The 17552-nt window shown below is 43.6% G+C and overlaps 1 protein-coding gene across 4 annotated transcripts in view; it reads right to left on the bottom strand.

Moving 5' to 3' along the window:
- The window catches only part of ENOX2 (ecto-NOX disulfide-thiol exchanger 2), a 138260-nt gene that overhangs the window by 94254 nt on the left and 26454 nt on the right, over positions 1-17552 (bottom strand). Inside the window, exon 2 of one of the 4 annotated variants that reach the window (XM_084639942.1) lies at positions 4886-4973. The exons of the other annotated variants lie outside the window; for them this stretch is intronic. The gene's annotated coding sequence lies outside the window, so the exon portion shown is untranslated. The remainder of the gene's footprint in view (positions 1-4885; positions 4974-17552) is intronic. 4 annotated transcript variants of the gene reach the window in all.

Raw genomic sequence — 17552 nt, 5'->3', positions numbered from 1 at the left:
ACACCAACTTACAAAAGAAATACCCTGTAGAAGGAATGATACTGCATGCTGTGATGGAGGGGGTGGATGAACTAGCCCAGGCCTTACCATAATTTTTTTTCCCCCAACATTGAGCAATATTCACCATCCTGAACTATAAGCCTTCTAGTCTTTGTTCTGGCATCACATTTATTTCTAACAATGCAACAATGTCTGTGTTTAGAAATGTTAAGGAAATCTTGAATAATTATGGTATTACACAAAGGTGACATTTTGTGATATTTAATTGGTTTCTCTTAAGTCTATTCCATGAAATAACTTGATGCCAAAAGATGTTCTGCTTCTCTGTAAACATTTTGCTAGCAATTTCTTTCTTTTTTTATTTCTGCCAGTAGCTGTAGAGGAAGAAATTACGTGATATTTCTCTGTTTAAATGCCACTCATTTCAAAATGGGATAGGAAAATGTTTAGAAGTTGCTATTCTGAATTCACTTTAAGTCCCCATTCAAAGGTGCATTCCAAATCTACTGCAATAAATTAGAAAATGTAGAGTGAAGAAACATGGGAGGGGAACAGAAAAATGCCAAATGCTTGAAAATTGCTTTTCAATGCAAGCTCCCCAGATGATAACCTAATAGTAGTAGCAGACCTTAGACGTGTGCAATTCAAGGCAAGAAATTCATGCACAATTGGGGAATCAGGATTATCAGTTCAAAATACATAGAAAACTACTAGACCCACTGTAGCTAAGGTTTGCATAAAACATGACTGCCACTATCAAGCCAATATAACCCTCTAACAATGATCACCTGGTGATACCACAGAGAAATGTATTTTCGGGGGGGGGAAAGAGAGCAAAGTATATACTGTACCTGTATACTGTACCAAGAACATTGCAAGATGCTGCTGGCAAAATTCCTCAACAGATCCTACAGTTACCCTGCCACTCCCAACTCCACAATAAAAGAAAAAAAGATCACAACAGTTCAGCACACGTAGGATGCTCTTGTTCAGCTCAGTTACTTGTATGGAGCTGACCTACAGCAACCAGAGCAAATGAAGGATCCTAACGCTAGTACAACTGACACTGCACTTACACAAAAGGCAGCAGGGGAAAATCCAGGAATCGCGAGGGTGAGGGATTGAACTGGCTTTTATGAATTGTTGCCACTGCTGCATGTGTTGCTATCAGTCTCCAGTGACTGACACTTGTAGGCTGACTCTTGAATGGGGGGGAAGATTGAAGAGCAGGTAGAGAAGCAATTAGCAGCATGTTCATGTGTGAGGGATTTCAAACTTTAGTGACTTGAAAAGTGGCATGCAGCTGACACATCTGAACTTCACAACATGCATGCCTTGCAAGCTGCTGCTTTAGCACAGAGAGCAGCTAAGCACTGGTAATGCCTTGGACACAATTACGAGTGCCAGAGAACACAGCACTCCTTTTGTTCTGAAAAAGTTCACATTCCAGTAGAATATCTAATTTCCCTCAAAGTGATCATTTTAAAAAAGCTCCAGTATAGATATTAAAAAAAAACAAAAAACAAATTCTACTGAACACCACCTCTTCAGACTGAAAGAAGGAAGGAGGAATGGTCAAGCCTTAGTGTTTATTGAAACTCATCTACACATCTAAAATATTTGCAGAGCTACAAAAAATTGTATATAGCTGTGACGGGTTGCCTCCCTTTAAGGTGACGCCTGATGTACTGGGATACCACTGAGCCCACCTGTTCGGCCAGCCTGGGTCTCCTTTACCCTGTCTTGCAAAGCCAGGCTCTTAAGCCTCCTCTAGCGCACACACACACACACACACGCAGTGGCAGGGCCACGTCCAACTGGAGAAAGACACAGACACTGAGATCAGCTCTGGGAAAACTCCGCTTGAGGGACTTGCTCCAGCACTCAGGTGCTGACCTCAGAGAGCAGACCCAATGGTATATTGTCTTGCGCTGTATAGAAAGATCTGCACAGCGCAAGCTCATAAAAATTCACCCTCTCCCTCAATGTGAAAAGAGATATGCACAGCTTCTCCTCCCCCCCCCCCGATATGGATTGCACAAAGTAGGTTTAATAATAAACAAAACAAAACAATAAAAGGCAGATTTTAAGTGAATATAAGGGACAGCAAACAGAACAAAGCAGATTACTAAGCAAATAAAACAAAACACACAAACTAAGCTTGATTCGCTAAAGAAACAGGTTACAAAATGACAGGTTTCAGAGTAACAGCCGTGTTAGTCTGTATTCGCAAAAAGAAAAGGAGTACTTGTGGCACCTTAGAGACTAACCAATTTATTTGAGCATAAGCTTTCGTGAGCTACAGCTCACTTCATGCTGTAGCTCACGAAAGCTTATGCTCAAATAAATTGGTTAGTCTCTAAGGTGCCACAAGTCCTCCTTTTCTTTTTGACTTAATAGTGTCACAGCTATGTCCCAGGACGGAAGGAAAGAGATTAGCATATTCACAATCTTATTGTTTCTGCCTAATGGCCCATCAAGGCTGTGATGACCGGTTGTCTGGTGTGTGTCTCCCAAATGCACACACAGCAGTAATTGTTACATAGTCAATATTCCTAACTTTAGATACAGAAATGATACATGCATACCAATTTGATAATCACATTCAGTAAATCATAACCTTTCCAAGGATATCTTACATGAGCCACCTTGCATAAAGTATATCTTAGATATGCCATATTCCTATCATAACCATATTTCTATGAAGACTATGGGCTGTAACGTCACAATAGCCATAAACAAAAACTACCTTAAAAGGGGACTGAGGCTGGGTGAATGTCACACTCCCTCAATGCAATCCCTTAAGACAAGAAAATGCCAAGTTCCAGGACTGCATTTATCTGTACACTTTGTCAACACAGCATGGGATTTATCTTCTATACCAGTTTCAAAAGCAAATAAACTTCAAGAAATACTAGGACTTTTCAGGTCCTACATCTAGCAGTGGAAACCAGAACCAAAGCCAACAAAGATTTTTTAGTCACCTACAGATCTCCATAGATGTAGGGGTTTAGAACAAAGCTGACAGCTGCTGTCAGCAATGATGGCAAAGATATCCATGTCTTGAGGACTTCAACATACACATCAACAAGTGCTCTAATGGAAAAGCCCAAAAGCTCTTCGCCTCTCTTGCCTCCTTAGGCTTTTCATATGTCATTTCCAGTCCAACCCACAGAACTAGCTACACATTAGAAACTATTTTTGAACTAGATGTGGAGATAGAAGACATCACAATCCAGCCACTGTCTTGAACAGACCCTCACCTCATTCAGATAATTGGTTAGAGCTCTCCCTGCTTCCAGACAACATGAAAGGCACAACTAGAGCTGGATAAAAAGTTTCACACACAACTCTTTTTTGGCAAAAAATACAGATTCAGCAACACTGAAAGGTTTTGTGAATTCAGGTCATTTTGGGGAAAAAAAAAAAAGGTAAACGTTTCATATTTCAGTTTGAAATGACTTTTTATTCCAGTTACCCCATGCAGTATTTCCAAACACCAAGCAGCAGAGGGACACACCAGAGATATACTCTGCAGCATAATCCTAAGTATATCTACAATCCCCCCTACGGTATGTCCAATGGCACCTCCATGTGGTTTTCAAGACAATAATGCCTCTAATATCATGGACCAACAGAGACATACAGTCAACTATAGCAGGAACAGAGAGACGCTTGCTTTACCAAGTAATCTAGGCGTGGTGATTCAAGGGATCTTTGACCCCTTTATGCCTTCAGACAGGGCCAATATGAAATTAAATAAATCTTCACTTAAAATTAGGGCTGTTGAGCAATTTAAAAAATTGTAATTAATCATGTGATTAAAAAAATTAATTGTGATTAATCGTGCAATTAATCTCACTGTTAAACAATAACAGAATACCATTTATTTAAATATTTTTGATGTTTTCTACATTTTAAAATATATTGATTTCAATTACAGCACAGAATACAAAGTATACAGTGATCACTTTATGTTTATTTTTTATGACAAGTATTTGCACTGTAAAAAAAGCAAAAAAAATAGTATTTTTCAATTCACCTAATACAAGTACTGTGGTGCAATCTCTTCATCACGAAAGTTGAACTTACAAATGTAGAATAATGTACAAAAATAACTGTATTCAAAAATAAAACGTAAAATTTTAGACCCTGCAAGTCCACTCAGTTCTACTTCTTGTTCAGCCAATCACTCAGACAAACAAGTTTGTTTACATTTGCAGGAGATAATGCTGCCTGCTTCTTGTTTATGTCACCTGAAAGTGAGAACAGGCATTCGCACGACACTGTTGTAGCCGGCGTTGCAAGATATTTATGTACTAGATGCGCTAAAGATTCACCATTCCAGGGAACATGCGTCCATGCTGATGATGGGGTCTGCTCAATAACAATCCAAAACAGTGCGGACTGATGCATGTTCATTTTCATTATCTGAGTCAAATGCCAACAGCAGAAGGCTGATTTTCTTTTTTGGTGGCTCGGGTTCTGTAGTTTCCGCATCTAAGTGTTGCTCTTTTAAGACTTCTGAAAGCGTGCTCTACACCTTGTCCCTCTCAGATTTTGGAAGGCACTTCAGATTCTTAAACCTTGGGTCGAGTCCTGTAGCTATTTAGAAATCTCACATTGGTACCTTCTTTGCTTTTGTGAAATCTGCAGTGAAAGTGTTCTTAAAATGAACGTGTGCTGGGTCATCATCTGAGACTGCTATAACATGAAATATAGGGCCGAATGCGGGGACATACAATTATCCCCCAAGGAGTTCAGTCACAAATTTAATCAACACATTTTTTTTAACGAGTGTCATCAGCATGGAAGCACGTCCTCTGGATGGTGACCAAAGCATGAAGGGGCATACAAATGTTTAACATATCTGCCACATAAATACCTTGCAATGCCGCTACAAAAGTGCTATGCAAATAGCCTGTTCTCACTTTCTGGAGACACCGTAAATAAGAAGAGGGCAGCGTTATCTCCTGTAAATGTAAACAAACTTGTTTTAGCAATTGGCTGAACAAGAAGTAGGACCGAGTGGACTTGTAGGCTCTGAAGTTTTACATTGTTTTGTTTTTGAGTGCAGTTAGGTAACAAAAAAATCTACATTTGTAAGTTACATTTTCATGACAAAGACTGCACTACAGTACTTGTATGAGGTGAACTGAAAAATACTATTTCTTTTGTTTATCATTTTTACTGTGCAAATATTTGTAATCAAAAATATACAGTGATTTCAACAACACAGAATACAATAAATATGAAAATGAAGAAAAACGTCCAAAACATTTAATAAATTTCAATTGGTATTCTATTGTTTAACAGTGTGATTAAAACTGTGATTAATTTTTTTAATCGTGCTTAATTTTTTTTAGTTAGTCGTGTGAGTTAACTGCAACTGACAGCCCTAATTGAAATATTAAAAAAATTATGTCTCTGCCTCTCCCTTGGGATACCATTCCCCACCGCATCCTCCATTGCCCTGACAACAGCCTATCCACACTGCTGAGCATTCTGTAGCATAGAATGTTTGTTCCTGTTGCCAATATAGCAAGCTCATGTTCACGCTCTCTCAACTTTCCTCTGAATGCCCACTCTGGCTAGTAAACGGACAGAGCACGTAAAGCTACCTCTAGGATTTATAGACAGTTTTAAAATAATCTGCTTGGTATGTATGTGCTTCCCAGAATAGCTTCTGATACGAGTCAGCTCTGTGTTCTTGGGGAACTAGGGTGCAGTATCTAGCATGTCTGACTCATGCAGGGCTGGATTACCCAATAGGCAGACTAAGCACATGCTTAGGGCACCAGCGCAGCAGCGGGCACCAAAAAAAATGAGAAATTTTTGAAAAAAACTGATATTTGATATTTCAAAAAAAGCATCCAAGTAGTCATCATGGGAAAAATCAGAACTTTGTTAGACTTCCTTACACTCCATTACACACACTTCCCCTGTTTTTCTGTTCTCTTTTTATTGCTTATCCCCACCTAAACCTGGGGGGCGTCCTACTAACGTAGATCGAAATAATGCGAGGAAATCTGATCCTGTCATGTATTGCAATAAACTTATGTTTTATTATTGATATATTCTTCTGAGTATAGCTGAAGACCAATCACAAAAGGGAGAAACTATACAAGAGGCAGAAAATATTGCAAACAAGATGCAAGAACTAGAGTTTGTATTCATGTTGACCACGTGGAATGAAATTTTACAACACTTTTACCATACAAGTCAAGTTCTCCAAGAATTGGATTGGAAAACATGTGCAGATCTCTGTCAATCTTTAGCAGACTACTTACACACTTTGAGGAATGATTTCGAAAGATTTGAAGACGTATCAAAAGATATCTTGCCTGATACTAACTACAAAGAAGCCCAGTCCCGCAAGCGAATCAGGAAAAAACAAGCAAATGATAGCAGTGCAACAGAAACAGCATTGAATCCTAGAGATATATGAAATTTATCTACTTACTACGCTATAATTGATGCACTTGATGCTCATATGAAGAGGAGAGGTGAAGCGTACAAAGAAGTAGATTTTCTTTTCTAAACGATATGGACTTATCTGACGAACAATATTCACAAGGTTCCCAAAAGCTAGTTGACTCATACCCTGTTGACTTGAATATGAATCTCTGTGGAGAAGTACAGCAGTTCCACTGTTATATGTGCGCGAAGTTTAATGAAACAGGAAAAATGAAATTCAGTCACATTGATCTTCATGACACAATATTGAAAGACGGAATACGTGTATTTCCAAATGTAGAGCTCGCACTACGTATTTTTCTAACATTGATGATTACTAACTGCGCCGTAGAACGCTCTTTTTCTCAGCTGAAAAGAATAAAAAACCCTCAGAGAACAACAATGTGTCAGGACAGACTTGATTCACTTTCCCTATTGTGTATCGAAGTGGACATGCTTCGTCGAGTCAGTTTCGATGAAGTTATCCAGAATTTTGCAATCAGAAAATCTAGAAAGAAGCTATTTTAATTTCAACATACATGTAAGTTTTGTGTCATTTCGAAAAATAAAACTGTATTTTACGGTATAGTATTGTTTTTATTTTGAATTACATATGGGGGGGCACCATAACCTTTTCAGTGCTTAGGGCCTCTAAAGGTCTTAATCCGGCCCTGGACTCATGAAACACCCGCCCCCTCCTTCCCCCCCAACCAGTCTTCACTTGAACCAAAACCAATCAGAAAAAAGGACTTGCAGAGAGCACTGAAGGGCGCTCAGAGACACACCTAGACCCCTCCTGACAAGGGTGACAAGATTAAAGCATCTCCCTTAGCATACAGAATGGAGAACAGAGGCCACTCCCCTAGCCTCATCTGCACGAAAGATGGGACAGGGAGACATCTCTATTAGCATACAGAATGGAGAACAGAGAACCGCACTGAACTCTGGGACCAGAAAAGCAGGGAAGCACTGCATCATGGGAGATCTCTGCTCCAGATGTTAATGAACCTATGCCTGCACACACCCAGCTCAGCAGTTATCAGACCAATTCTAGTAATGAATCCTTGACTGATATCCAAAATACTGAAGCAGCCTAATTGCATTGTGAGCTCCCTGGAAGAAACCACTACCCATCACCAAGAATGATCAGCTCCTATTGTCTAGCCTAAAGAAAACCCTTGAGTCATCAGTTTACCCATAAACAAATCTAGTGTTCTCCCTTGAACCATTGTTGTTTCTCTACAAAAACCCCTACCTATGCCCAAGTAAGTGTTCTGATGCATGGACCCACTAAGACTTGTGGGAAGGCGGAGGGGTTTGCGGGGCATCCTGGGTCCTGTCCCAATGCCCCGTGATGCATTGCTTCACATACCAGCAATCCCTGTGCTTCCATCTGCATTTGGCACCACCTTTCAAAGGTTTGTGTACTGTGCACCCTGCCTCTTTCAGGCTGCAGGAATGGATCCCAAACTGCTGACCAGAATGCAGCTTGCTCTGACCAACACATCACAAGTGGCAGTGGAGCTATTCCTTAAACTACAAAGTCAAGAGGAGTGCAACGTTGATCTCGCCACGCATAGTAGCTATGACACGAGATTGCTTGTGACTTTCATGGAGGTGCTGACCACAATGGAACGCCGCTTTTGGCTTGGGAAACAAGCACTGAGTGGTGGGATCACACCGTGATGCACGTCTGGGATGACGACCAGTGGCTGCAGAACTTTTGCATGAGGAAAGCCACATTCATGGGACTGTGTGATGAGCTCACCCCAGCCCTGCGGCACAAGGAAACAAGAATGAGAGCTGCCCTGTCATTGGAGAAGCACGTGGCAATTGCACTATGAAAGCTGGCTACTCCAGACTGCTACCGATCAGTTGCTAATGAGTTCAGAGTGGGAAAGTTGACCGCTGGACTCATGTCGATGGAAGTGTGCAGGGGTATTAATCGTGTCCTGCCCTGAAAGACGGTGAGTCTGGCAATGTGCATGACATTGTGGATGGCTTTGCACAAATGGGCTTCCCTAACTGCGGAGGGGAGATAGATGGCACGCACATTCCAATTCTGGCACCAGACCACCTAGCCACTGAGTACATTAATCGCAAGGGGTATTTCTCAATGGATCTCCAGGCACTTGTAGATCACCGTGGATGTTTCATGGACATTAACGCAGGCTGGTCTGGAAAGGTGCATGACACACACCTCTTTCGGAACAGTGGTCTGTTCAAGAAGCTGCAAGCAGGGACTTTCTTCCTGGACCAGCTCACCATAGGGGAAGTCAAAATGCTCATTGTGATCCTGGGAGACCCCATCTTCCCCTTAATGCTGTGACTTATGAAGCTGTACACGGGGCAACTTGACAGAAGCAAGGAGCAGTTCAACAACAGGCTGAGCAAGTACAGAATGACTGTGGAGTGTGCATTTAGCCGTTTAAAAGCCCGCTGGCAATGCCTGTATGGGAAGCTGGACATGGTTGATGACAATATCCCTATGCTTATAGTCATGTGCTCTACACTCCATAATATCGGGGAAGGGAAGGGTGAAAGCTTCACTCAGGGCTGGACCGCAGAGGCTCATTTGAACAGCCAGAGACCAGGGCTATTAGAGGAGAACAGCGCTGAGCCATAAGGATCAGGGATGCCTTGAGGTAGCAATTTGAGGCTGAAAGCCACTAATATTTGTTGCTGTGCTCGGGATTGCAGTGCTTGTAATGCTAGGAGGTGATTGGTGCACATGATGCAAGAAGGGGCCTTAACATAATTGTATATTGCTTTACAGTGCTCTTTTGCTTTCACTTAATAGAATAAAGATCGATTTCAAACCAACACAATTCTTTTATTAAAAAAAAGACAACAACTAGAGGAGAGAGTCAAACAACAAAAATACATCAGCAGGGCAGGGGATGGGGGAAGGGACAGTCTCCAGAGGAGGAGGGGTCCCAGGATAGCTATAGATTTGTGTATGTCCAGGGATCATACCCAACCTTCTCCTTTGCAGTACAGTGCAGTGCGTGCTGTACTTCAGCAGGGCCAAACTGCAGAGGGATGAGTGTTGAGTGCAGTGGGTAGTGGGAGTCCGCAGTATTGGACTGTGAGGAGGGAGGAGCGGAATGCTGTGGGCAGAGTGTAGAGCCAGGAGGTTGATAAGAGTGGAGGGCGGGGGCTGTGCACATGGAAAGAGTTTTGTGACAGCGGCTGCAGGGGAGGGCGGGCGCAGAGCTGCTTGGTTTGAAGAGCTAGTATCGCCTGGAGCGTGTCCACTTGGCACTCCATAACATTTAAGAGGCGCTCTGTGGCTTCTTTCTGGTGTGCCACATTCTCTTTTCAATCCCTCTTCTCGCTGTCCTGCCACTTCTTCAATTCCTGTTTCTCAGCAGCAGAGTGCATCATAACCTCATGGAGATAGTCCTCCTTAGTTCTTCGTGGCCGCTTCCTAATTCTTCACAGCCGTTCTGCCACCGATAAGGGAGGCCGGCCTCCCAAGGTCATCCCCGTGAAGTTTAAATGCAACATTTTACAGAAGCAGTATTGCTGGCAACAAAGCCAACACTGATTCAGTGCTTTAAAACACAACCAGTACTCACACACCTGTCACTAACTGGCTGATCCCAGGCAAGCACAAATGAGGCACAAGACCCCAACATTGGTGAGTAGCGGAAGGGGCAGAGTGAATCAGTCTTCCCGAACCCTGCTGCACACTGGGCATGTGGCTCTTGGGGAGAGCCAGCACTGTAGGGGGGGCTTGATAATAATTCCTGTCCCCACACTTTCCACATGATGTGATCATTATGAAAGATATCTTGCTGCTGAGAGTCAACAGGAAACCAAGGGAGGGTCTTCTCCAAGTCTGCGGCTTCCGCCCTGGCTACTATGCAGCTCACCTGTGTGCAGCAATGGTCCTCCCCCACCCCCACCCCTGGTGACAGCACAGCAGCACGGGAAAGTTACCGTTGATGGGGAAAGAAACAAAGCAGCTCTGCTGAGGAAACTGCAGCAGCCGATTGCCCAGTATCTCCATGAGAGTTTCCTGAGGGAGATTCCCGTGAAGTGAGGAAGTCTATCAACAGCCTGTTCCACCGCTCAGAATAGGCATGCAGTGGGAGACATGCCTGCTTTCTGCAATCCTCCTGCCCCCAACAAATCGCTTCAGCAATTCGCAAAATCAGATCCACTTACCAGGGGCCTCCTCTCCTGTTTGTGCTTCGCCAAGATCCTACTGCTGTGACTGGCTAGGCTCCTCCAGGGTAGAAAAGAGCTCCTGGCTGCATGCATCTCTGGCCTCCGAGCCATCCTCTGTCTCTGGGTCCCCCTCCCACTCTTCCCCCAAGATTTCCTCCTCCTGGCTCAGTCCACTCTCGACTGGCACGTGAACCAACAAAGTATCCACAGTCGCCTTCGCAGTGGAGGTGGGGTTGCCGCCGAGTATCACGTCCAGCTCTTTGTAGAACTGGCAGTTCATGGGCGCAGCACCGGAGTGACAGTTTGCCTCCCGCGCCTTGTGGTAGGCATTCAGCAGCTCCTTCACTTTTATCCTACACTGCAATGTGTCCCAGTCATGGCCCCTTTGTATTATGCATCATGAAATCTGTCTGTAGGTATCATAATTCCTACAGCAGAAGCGCAGCTGGGACTGCACAGCTTCCTCTCCCCAAATGCCAACAAGATCCAGCAGCTCGGCATTGCTCCAAGCGGGGGATCGCCTGGTGCGTGGAGCAGGCATGGCCACCTGGAAAGATGCGCTTAGACCACTGCACGCATCACTGAGCAAACAGGAAGGGGACTTTCAAATTTGCAAAGGAATGTACAGGGTGGGGATGATGGTTGGTCACCTGAGGGCAGGGCAGTAGAGTTCAAACCGATGGCCAGAGAAGTGAGAACAGGCATTGTGGGACACCTCCCGGAGGCCAATCACAGTGTTGTAATCACCATGGTGTCTACACTGGCGCTGCAGCGCTGTAGCCCTGGCGCAGAAAGCTCTACGCCTCTCGTCGGCGTGGTTTTTTTAGGGTGCTACAACTGCGCCGTTTCTGTGCACTAAGTGGCTTGGCAGTGCGTACACCTCAGGAGTTACAGCACAGAAAGCTGCTTTACTGAGCACAAACTTGCCAGTGTAGACAGAGCCTTAGAAAACATGCCTTATAGTGAGAGACTCAAGGAGCTCAGTCTATTTAACTTAACAAAGAGGTTAATGGGTGACTTGATTACAGTGTCTAAGTATCTAGATGGTGAACAAATATTTTGTAATGGGGTATTCAATCTAGCAGTGAAAGGTATAATATGATCCAAAGGATAGAAGACTAACAGATTGGCAATAAGGAAGAGTCATGGTGGATTCTCCATCACAAACAATTTTTAAATCAAGACTGGATTTAAAAAAAATCTGCTCTAGGCATTATTTGGGGAAAGTTTTATGGTTTGGCTATACAGGAGGTCAGACAAGATGCCCACAATGTCCCTTCTGGCCTTGCAATCTGTGAATCTCAGTTTTCATTTATGAAAATTTTCTGGCCCACATGGTTAGGAAGAAAAGCTTGAAAATATGAAGCAAATGCAGCCTGAAAACTCAGAAGCCAAAGAAAGAGACCTGTAATTCTGAGGCACATGATTTTAACCAATTTCATGTGGGTTTTTGGGCCTGATTTATGATTTCTGAATACTTGGGGTTAGCAACCCCGCTGCCTGTCCTGTGTACTAGCTTGAGGACATTGCAAGTGCCCTGCTGGGAGGAGTGGAGATCACGCGTGCTCTCCCGCAAGCCCTGCAAGAAGCTGTTTACCAGTAACATGCTCCTCCATGAAACCTGACACAGAGAGAGAAGGCGACTAGATGAGTGATAAACACTTTCCTACAGGACCAGGAGCAGCCAGACTATGGGGGGGGGGGGAAGAAGATGGTAGGTCTCCCTTCCCCACAGAATCCAGGCCAGGAACAGAGACAGAAAGTACAGATTATAGGTGGCATCCCCCACTGACTTCTGATGCTACAGCTGAGAAGCAGCAAGAATCCCCCCCATCCTGGCCCCTTCTATGGAGACTGGAGCAGTTTTGGGATTCAGAGGGCACCAATATCCCAGTGGAAACAGGAACAATAGCAGGCTGGGGCCAAGAGGCCTTGTCCCTGTCTACGGAGTCCAAAAGCACCTTGGGCCTGGAGGCAGCAAAGAAAAGCATTGCAGGGATGGATATATGGGCATGGGGGAAATATTAGCAGGACAGATGAAGTAATAAAGTACTGACACCATCTTTGGAAGGAATATAGGATGCTTCTTTAGTACCACCTTATCCCTGAACACTCTTGACATAAGGTGGATCAGTCACTTTAGACCCTGGACTTGTGTCAATTTATGAGCTCACATCTCGGATACCAGGAAAATGACCTTAAATTAAGAAACTTAAGCACATAGTGGCTGAAAAGGAGCTTTCAGCAGCTTAGTCACGACCATATTAACAGCACCACAGACGGCTTTCTAATTAGAAATGTCTAAGCCCTCATAAACCAAATGGCTAGGGAATGAGGTGGAAAAAAAATAGTAAACTTTCAGCCAGTTTAATGTAGGTGTGAAATATCTGCCAAAAGAAACGGTAAGGAACGTGGTCTATTGCATTGACAAATGGTGTTGGGGGGTTAAGTTTAGTTACTACAATTTTTTTTTTTTTAAATCCATGATGAGCCAAAACAGGCAAAATATCTGCAAATGTGTCACAATTGTGATCAACAATTTAAAAAAACAATGAAATTCCTTTAATTTATGTTAACTGAGCTGGTTGGCTGAAATGACAACCAAGGATTCCCAAAGGTCACAAGGTAGCAGAACGATGGGCTAGGAATTCCCTGAAACAGAAAGAAGTGTCTATATTTGGGACAGTAGAAAGTGTCTAAACTGGACAGGGATGGTTGATCATGCCCCTTCTCCACATTTGAGTGAGGAGCACAGGGAACTGCTGAGAGATGCTGCAGTTTCTCACATCAGTTGATCTCCTCTACCACCGTGGGGAAATTTTCTGCTAAATCTGAACTAGCAAGGACTGTGACAGACGAGGGTACAATCCATGGTACAAGGGCAAGTCGTGCCTGACTAATTTAATTGCCTTCTATGACGAGATAACTGGTTCTGTGGATGAAGGGAAAGCAGTGGACTTGTTGTTCCCTGACTTTAGCAAAACTTTTGACACAGTCTCCCACAGTATTCTTGTCAGCAAGTTAAAGAAGTATGGGCTGGATGAATGCACTATAAGGTGGGTAGAAAGTTGGCTAGATTGTCAGGCTCAACGGGTAGTGATCAATGGCTCCATGTCTAGCTGGCAGCCAGTATCAAGCGGAGTGCCCCAAGGGTCAGTCCTGGGGCTGGTTTTGTTCAATATCTTCATAAATGATCTGGAGGATGGTGTGGATTGCACCCTCAGCAAGTTTGCAGACGACACTAAACTGGGAGGAGTGGTAGATATGCTGGAGGGTAGGGATAGGATAAAGAGGGACCTAGACAAATTAGAGGATTGGGCCAAAAGAAATCTGATGAGGTTCAACAAGGACAAGTGCAGAGTCCTGCACTTAGGACAGAAGAATCCAATGCACCACTAAAGACTAGGGACCGAATGGCTAGGCAGCAGTTCTGCAGAAAAGGGTCTAGGGGTTACAACGAACAAGAAGCTGGATATGAGTCAACAGTGTGCCCTTGTTGCCAAGAAGGTCATTGGCATTTTGGGATGTATAAGTAGGGGCATTGCCAGCAGATCGAGGGATGTGATCGTTCCACTCTATTCGACATTGGTAAGGCCTCATCTGGAGTACTGTGTCCAGTTTTGGGCCCCACACTACAAGAAGGATGTGGAAAAATTGGAGAGAGTCCAGCGGAGGGCAACAAATATGATTAGGGGACTGGAACACATGACTTATGAGGAGAGGCTGAGAGAACTGGGATTGTTTAGTCTGTGGAAGAGAAGAATGAAGGGGGATTTGATAGCTGCTTTCAACTACCTGAGAGGTGGTTCCAAAGAGGATGGATCTAGACTATTCTCAGTGGTAGCGGATGACAGGACAAGGAGTAATGATCTCAAGTTGCAGTGAGAGAGATTTAGGTTGGATATTAGGAAAAACTTTTTCACCAGGAGGGTGGTGAAACACTGGAATGCGTTACCTAGGGAGGTGGTGGAATCTCCTTCCTTAGAGGTTTTTAAGGTCAGGCTTGACAAAGCCCTGGCTGGGATGATTTAATTGGGGATCAGTCCTGCTTTGAGCAGGGGGTTGGACTAGATGACCTCCTGAGGTCCCTTCCAAACCTGATATTCTATGATTCTATGATCCAGACTGAGTAGAACTGTGTCACCCCTGCTCTCTAACCTGGAGTGCCCTTTACAATGCCTTGCTGCTGTAGCCACCAACCCAGACAGCTCACAAACAGCATCCAGCACGTAAATCACGGCCTATTGTTTGTGTTCTGCCGTCAGCCAGCCACACCTTGGCTTTTACCAGCCTTAAAGAGTACCACAGGGTGACCCTAACATACTCCCAGTTCCAGATTTTCCATGTACGTCCTGTACTGCCCAGTCCTCTCCTGAACAGTACAAGTTATATTAAATATATGATCCCTTTAAGGGAATAATATGCACACAACTTGTTACCCCAAATGGAGCTACCCAGACACTTCAGCTTGAACACACTGGATTAGATAAAACAATCAAATAATTTTATTAACTACAAAGAGAGATTTTGAATACAAGTGATGAGGCATAAGTCAGAAATAGTTACAAGAAAAATAAAGATAAAACAATTACTGGTGCCTAATTTAACACACTATATTAGATTCCAAGCAGTCTGACTGGCCAAACTGTGCAGGTCAGGACCCCTCTCCCAGGGCTTATCTACACTGGCAAGTTTTGCCAATGAAATTAATGTCGACACGAAAAAAATGACAAAAGCAAAGTCGCCAAAGCATGTCTACATTTGCTCCCTCTGTCAACAAATTGTGTCCACATTCGGGGCACCACCATTGTCAAAGCAAGAGCAATGGACTTTTGGTATGTATTCCACAGTGCCTGGCGACACCATCTATCGCTAGGTGTTGTGGGAATGCAGAAACTGAGCGTGGTGCATCCTGGGATGTGCAAAATGTACTGTCATTCACTGCTTTAGGTCCCAGCCCTCCAATGGTTTCTGGTTTCCTTTGATGCTGTTTTTCCAACTGTCAGTCTTTTGCAGTGAGCACTAGCATCTGCAGTGAGAACATGGATCCTGCACTTCTCTCCTATGCACTTGTCATAAATATAAAGGGAAGGGTAAAAACCTTTAAAATCCCTCCTGGCCAGAGGAAAAACCCTTTCACCTGTAAAGGGTTAAGAAGCTAGGATAACCTCGCTGGCACCTGAACACAATGACCAATGAGGAGACAAGAGACTTTCAAAGCTGGAGGGGGGGAGAAACAAAGGGTCTGGGTCTGTCTGTGTAATGCTTTTACCGGGGACAGAACAGGAATGGAGTCTGAGAATTTAGTAAGTAATCTAGCTAGAGATGTGTTAGATTCTGTTTGTTTAAATGGCTGAGAAAATAAGCTGTGCTGAATGGAATGGATATTCCTGTTTTTGCGTCTTTTTGTAACTTAAGGTTTTGCCTAGAGAGATTCTCTATGTTTTGAATCTAATTACCTGTAAGGTATTTACCATCCTGATTTTACAGAGGTGATTCTTTTTACTTTTTCTTCTACTAAAATTCTTCTTTTAAAAAACTGAATGCTTTTTCATTGTTCTGAAGATCCAAGGGTTTGGATCTGTGGTCACCTATACAAATTGGTGAGGATTTTTATGAAGCCTTCCCCAGGAAAGGGGGTGTAAAGGAAAGGGAGGATTTTGGGGGAAAGACGTTTCCAAATGGGCTCTTTCCTAATAATAATAATACCGGTTAGACGCTTGGTGGTGGCAGCGAAAGTCCAAGGGCAAAAGGTAAAATAGTTTGTACCTTGGGGAAGTTTTAACCTAAGCTGGTAAAAGTAAGCTTAGGATGTTTTCATGCAGGTCCCCCACATCTGTACCCTAGAGTTCAGAGTGAGGTAGGAACCTTGACATGGTGGCAGAGCTGTGGGATTAACTTGAAAACATTTTGAGATCAATTTGAGATTTTTTGAACCAGAAGCACAGATTTTAAAAGGGAATTTTTTTTTCCCTTTGGGCTGCTGGAAAGCAGGTTTCCAACTGAAAGCAGTTAGAGTTTTTTTTCCTCTGCTTTGGGGCCAGAGCAGAGACAAAAGGGAATTGTCTTTTGTGAGCTGGAGTTTTCTCTACCTAAAGACAGGGTAGTTAACCTCCTGCAGGGAAATTCACAAGTCTTCACAGACCTGAAGAAGATTTGTTTTTTACCTAAGAGCAACTAGAGGGGTTTTCTGCCTATTTGCTGGGAGACAAAGGTATTAGGGTTTTGGGGTTTTTTTGGTTGTTGTTTTTGGGGTTTTTTTTAAGATTTTTCTATAGGCTGACAATCACTATCAGAGATTATAGGTATCATATTACAGCACAACAAAATTTTACAAGCCAAGTTTTTTTGTTTGTTTGTTGGTTTTATTTCTAACTCTCGGGTGTAAAGTTAGTTAAAAACAGAGAGGTAAAGATGACAGAAACCAAGACACAACAGAAATTGGAGTTAGCCAGACTGGGGGCAGTGAAAGAGGCAGAAAAAGCCCTAGAAGCTGCCCACAGGAGAGAAATGGAGGCAGCAAAAGAGGCAGACCACCACCAAGAGGCTGCCCACAGGCGAGCAATGGAGGCAAAGGAAAAAGAAATGGAGGCAAGGGCCAAAGAACTGGAGGAGAAGGAAAAAAAGAGAGGAAGCATGCACTGGAGATGGAGAAGGCAAAGGCTCAGCAGAATATACCAACAAACCCTAGCAATCTTTCTCCAGGTACCACTTCCCATCCCAGAAAGTTCCCCACCTACAAGGCAGGCGATGATACCGAGGCCTTCTTAGAAAACTTCGAAAGGGCCTGCGTTCGGTACAGCATCTCTACAGACCAATACATGGTAGAGCTGAGGCCGCAGCTCAGTGGACCCTTAGCTGAGGTGGCGGCTGAAATGCCTAAGGAACACATGAACCAGTATGAACTGTTTAAAACCAAG

Source organism: Lepidochelys olivacea, assembly GCF_965140295.1.
Source record: "Lepidochelys olivacea isolate rLepOli2 genome assembly, chromosome: 9".
NCBI lineage: Eukaryota > Metazoa > Chordata > Testudines > Cheloniidae > Lepidochelys > Lepidochelys olivacea.
This window is presented reverse-complemented; position numbering and strand designations above follow the sequence as displayed.